Raw genomic sequence first — 6,438 nt, 5'->3', positions numbered from 1 at the left:
AATTAATGCAAAATTATGGCCTTTTATAATTCTTTTAATATTTTTTGTACGGCTATAGCTTACTTTATTAGTGTTTCTGTTAAAAGTTTTGTGCAATTTATTAGAGGGAGGGAAATGTTTGTCAACTAATTTTAAAAACGCTTTTCCAATGTTTGTTGAAACATTTTTGCTGTAAGAAGGGTTGAACCAAATTATACTTCTATTTCTAGCATTTCTAGTTTTTTTGCAGTTTTTGCTTTAAATTTTAGCTCGAAATTTTTAAATCCGCTTTTTTTAAGTGCATCTTCATATACGCGTTTGGAAGAGCTAAAAATATTTTTATTAGAAGAATTTTGATTTAGTCTATTGTTAATTGAAATGGGAAATTGTTTTAAGATTTGAGGGGGATGATTCGAATTTCTATTAATTTAAGATAATTCATAGGTTTTTTATAAGGCCTATAAGAATTTTCCGAGAGGTTAAATGTGACATCAAGAAAATTCACAATTTTCAAATTAATGTTTATTTCAATTTGGAAGCCAATGTTTTTGAAAATTTCCATAATATTTTTTCTGACTTTGTCAAGTTGAGGCCCTGATTTTTTTGCATTATTATTAGGCCATCATCGCGGTACAGGTCTAATTGATTAAAATGAACTATTTTAGCTAGGGAATTTAAAATATATAAGTCTACAAATTCGCAAGTTTCTTCTCCGTTGTAATTTCCCATTGTTACATCAAAGCATTCGTGCGTGGTTTTTTTCTTCCATGTCTCGTTATTAAAATAGAGTAAAATTTTTCTGCAATGTTTAATTAGACGAATAGTGTCGTCAATGATTTTAGTGTGGATTTTTCCGAATTCTATTGTTTTATCTAAAATTTCTGCTATAATTGAGGGGTAAAAATCATTAATATCAAATTGTATAAATGTGCATTCATTTTTATTACTAATTTTAGAAAACCAATTTAAAACATCAGTGGTGTTTTTCCACTGTTGCAAATTTAATTTTTTCCGAATAATTTTATTTACTTTGTCTAATTTAATTTTACTAACGTGCCCTAGTTCACTTTTTGAAGGAACTAGTAGCCTACAAGGGAGTTTATTTTGAAAATTTGGTTTATGATCTTTTAATGTGATAAACGCTTGCGCTGGTGCGACTGATTCAATTCTAGCATCTAAATTAATTGTTTTAGCAATGTTTTGGCCTTCTAAATTAATTGAATTTTCTAAGTTTTTGGGGGCTTTGCGTAGTTATTAGAAATATTATCGTGCAGTAATTTATGATGATTATCTGGGGCAATTTGGTATATGTTGCTTGTTTTATCAGCAAAAACTAGAATATTAGGGTTTGATTTTATATTAATAATGTCCAACTTGAGTTTCTTTTGGAAATCATTGTTAATATTTCGAAATTTTATTGTCTTAATCAAGTGTAATAAATCGTTTTCAAATTTTTCTAGGTTAGGAATAAATGGTGGAGCGTTTTTTGTTTTGAATCCGAAATCTTCTTTTTGGTTATTTTCATTTAAAGGACTTTTTTTGTTTTCAGATTCTAAGAAAAAATGGGCTTTCCAACGAATTCTTTTAATATTTTAATTTTTTAATTCTTTATATATATATATATATATATATATATATATATATATATATATATATATATATATATATATATATATATATATATATATATATATATATATATATATGTACATATATATATATATATATATATATATATATATATATATATATATATATATATATATATATATATATGTACATATATATGTATATATACATATATATATATATATATATATTTATATATATATATATATATATATATATATATATATATATATATATATATATATATATATACATATATATGCATTTATTAATATATATATAAATATTTTTTTGTTATTGTTTTATACAGTCAGTTATACAGACCATTCCTAATCGTTTGTAATGCGGGACTTTCCAAATTAGTGAAATTTTTTTTGCAAACGCATTTATTTTTTTATATTTGTATATTACCAATGAATAATCAAAAAATCTTTTTTTAGAAACAACAATAAACCTTAATAAAGTAAAACAAACATTTACTTTATTAAGGTTTTTATTGATTGAAAATTGTCAAGGATAGTCTTTGGCTCTTCATCACAGCTTTACACATTTATGTTAAAGATCAACATGGATAGTGATTGAGCCACATTTCTTAAAATATGAAATGCAAATTTGTTTCTTTGTATATACCTATACAACCTTCGGATTTAGGGTTGGCATTTGGAAATGCTGACCTAACCTAGAAGTGTTTGAGGTCGACTAAAAATGACCTCGTTTCTATGTTTTATGGTATCCTCCTCAAGTCAAATTTTTTTTGCCAACCTAATGCCGACCTTTAATATTTTGAGATTGGCAATTTATTGCCGACCATATTTTTCTAAATTCCGAGAGTTGCCTATAATGGATGAATAAATATTTTTAAACTCTGGACAAAAATTAAACTTCTGTAATGTGCACGTGATATCATATTTTGATACAACATCTTTTGTGATAAGTTTTTTATTGCCATATATACTTTTTTTGGGGTGGCTTCCACAAGCACGAGCTAAAGCTGCCACCTGTTATCTTGATATACTTGTTAGAGTTAACGTTTAACCTCGTTTCGCTTTTTTAAAGTAATTTTAATTAGTTACTAGGCTTTTCTGAATCTGAAAGAGCGCGTTCATTGATACAACGCACAATAAAATACACGCGATCATTGGAGAAAGATCTCTCAAGCGAGTTAAAACTTTTTACCTTTTGGAATTTAATTTAATTATTTATTATTTTAGAAATATTACAGAAATATAAAGTAGAAACGATCACTCCATTTAATTTTTTAAATCGTTTACATTTTGTTTATTTTAGTTTTTCTTTTAGCTTTATTTTTTTTTAGCAGTTTTGTTTTTATTGAGCTTATATTTTTGTTATGAGGATTACAGTTCTTATGAAAAAAAAAATTAAAATGGAGGTAAAGAGTATTGTTTGTATATATATTTTGTTTACTTTAAATCTTTTTAAATTTTCTCGCGTCCTTTTTTAAAACTTTTGTTTCCACATGTTTATTGTTTGCATATATGCTTTTTTGTAAGTATGTGTTTGTGGTAATATGTGATTTATAGTTGTTTTATCAATGTGTTTTTGTAATAATGTAAAGTATTTTTTCATTGTTTGTGAATGTGTTAATATGTGTCATATAATTGTTTTATAAATGTGTTGAAATATGTTTATGTAAGGTTGAATATATATACATATATATATACATATATATATATATATATATATATATATATATATTCATATATATATATATATATATATATATTCATATATATATATATATATATATATATATATATTGTTATATATAAATATATTTATATATATATAAATTATATATATATATATATATATATATATATATATATATATATAATATATATAACATAGTTGGTGCATATGTTTGTATTATGCTGTTTCCATGTTTTCAAAGTACTGTGACTTGGTAAACATGTAGAGCAAGATTTGTCAACCTTGCCAGCCAAGTGATGTACTTATAGCAGAGGGTTACACGGCAGTGTTTAGTGTCAAACTGTTACTGCTTTAGGTCTAGGTGGTTTCAAGCCTTTATTATTAATTGTTTAAAAAATACATAATAATGCTTTTTAATAACATTTTGCGTAATGTTATTACTTATGTCCTGTTATATATGAATGTTATGTTACTTAAGTTATGTTATATGCATATTTTATTAACTTATGGTGTGCGCTATTGTTGTGTGTTGTTGTTGTGATGTTGTTTTTTTGTTATCGTTTGAGTTGATAGACATTTGGCTTACCTTCACGTTGGTATCTATTGTTAAAAATGATAAATAGGTAATTTCATTATTAAAAATCACTGCTTTTAATCATTCACTAAAAGCCAAGACAAATTACTTTGCCATATATACAATTTTTTTATTTGTTTTATTTGATTTTTTGCCTTTAGCGCTGTTTATTACATGATTTTGCTATAAATATTTTGGAATCATAATGTACCAGCATAAATTATTTTCTAAAAGCTAACATGAAATAATAACATTTAACAACTACTACTCTGGTAAACCACAACAGCTTTTCTTTATAAGGTACATTGATTTTCATTTTTTGTATGTAATGTTTTTCTTATTTATTTACTTATTTGTTACATTTTTATTTTAAATTTATCAGATGATGTATTTATGTGGTATTGAAGAACAAAATATTGTAAAGTTTTGTGAATTTTTTTAAAAAACGTTTACTAATAACTTTTTTAAAGAAATAATACTGAAGTTTGCAAAAAAAGGGTTTACAACGTTTTTTTTTTAAATTTTTTTGTGTTAGCAGAATGTTTATTATTAGAATTGCAGGTTTTTAATAATTTTTTTATTATTATTTGCTAAGTTAATTCTTTTTCAAACATCTCCTAGCTGATATATATATTTTTTTAAAGTCATAAGATTATTTTATAATTTATTTTAAATGACAGTTTTTTATTTATAAAAATTATTTGTGTGTGCTAATTAGAGCAGAAAAAAAAATTATTTAGGAAAGATCACAATCTTCGAGATTCCTTTAAGATTTTTTGTTACTACTTTCAATTAAAAGTAAAGTTTAAATGGATGATATTAGGCTAGAAGCAGATATTAGTTTAGAAAATGGAAATGTTAATAGGCAAGTTAACGGTCGCAGAAATGAAAGAGAGAGGCTTAGGCGAGATGAAATTAAAAATTGAAAAAATGCTAGAAATGCTGCAAGGTACAAAAGAATGCATTGTATAACAAGAAGTAATACTATTTTAGATTATAATTATTTAGGCGAAATGAATTATATTTGTCAGCATTGTGGTGCTAAGCAAATTTCCTGATGAAACACATTTTTTATGTTGCCATAATGGAAAAGTAGTTTTGTCGAAACTTTCACCATTTCCACAAAATTTATTTAAAGGAAACTATGCAGATGGAAATGCCAATCTGAACTTTTTAAAACATATTAGAAATTATAATGCCTGTCTTTCTTTTGCTTCATTTAAAGCTAATGTTGTTCAACCCATGAATCATTTATATATATGTTTTCAAGTTTTTCATCGTATAGGTAATCTTAGGCCGAATCAAGATGTTCCGCCAACGTATTGTCAACTATACATCTATGATCCACTTGCAGCAGAAAATTTTAGAATGCAGCAACATGGTAATGATCTTTGCTTAAATGATTTAATTTTTCGATTGCAAACTATTATTAGTGAAGAGAACCCATTTGCTCTTGCATTTAAAAACATGGCTGATGTGGAAAATGAGGAAATTCATCGAGCATCTATAAAAAGTCGCTCAGTGTCAGTTGTAGAAATGTCTTTACTTGAAGGGCAAGATAGACGTTGCTATTATCTCCCTTTACATCATGAAGTTGTAGTTGTATTTGTTGGTGAAGATGGTGCACCACCTGCTTCAAAAAAAGTTGTTATTTACGCATGAGGTCACCCTCTTAAAACTATATCAAGTAAGTCTGCCAACTTAGATTCTATGGTTTATCCTCTATTTTTTCCAAGGGGTGATGTTAGTTGGCATAATCAATTGTTTCACAAACCTAAATATGCTACTTTGGTTAGAAATCATGTTACATTATCTCAGTTTTACAATTACAAAATTTCAGTCAGACAATTTTTTTCTTCACTCTTTTATGGCAAAAAACTGTTTACTTATCTGTTACAATTTTTATTTTAGGTTTTTCATATGACGCATTAATGCAATATGAAAGATCAAAGCTAACATATTTTTTTAAATTATTATACACATGTTTGATTGTAAATTAAATTTTTTTTGTTTGAAACGTATTTGTACTCAATTGCTTATTTTTTATAATAAACTTAGCTATTTATAATAAACTTAGTTATTTATAATAAACTTAGTTATTTTTAATAAATTTATTTAGTTGTGTGCATTTAACGTTTTTAAGACAATTTCCTTTTTTAAAGAAAAAATGAATCAAGGGGATACCAAAAAATTAATAACTCCTGTTAGTATAAGTCCACTTCATATTAATCTTAATAACTAATTCAATAAAGTTCATGTTATAAAAAATATAACAAGAATTTAGCTTTACTTTTTCGTCAATTTAAAGCATGATGAAGTGTTATTATTTTGTGTCAGTAACTAAACGTATTCTGTTGAACTTAGGAATGTCGAGGAAAATGGTTCTGCTCTACACTGATATGACCTATGTCAGTTGTAAATTACTCAAATAATGTTAAATAATTGGTAAATTATTTTACCTCCTCATAATTTTTATATTAATTTTACAGATGGTTTTACAGAAATTTTTTCAATTTGAAGGCGTTTTTCTAAAAGGGTATTAGTAAAGGTTTTGCAACTTTAAATTATGGAAAAAATGAATGAAA

Source organism: Hydra vulgaris, chromosome 11 (assembly GCF_038396675.1).
Source record: "Hydra vulgaris chromosome 11, alternate assembly HydraT2T_AEP".
NCBI classification, from domain to species: Eukaryota; Metazoa; Cnidaria; class Hydrozoa; order Anthoathecata; family Hydridae; genus Hydra; species Hydra vulgaris.
The sequence above is the reverse complement of the archived record's forward strand: the minus strand, read 5'-3'. Positions refer to the sequence as shown.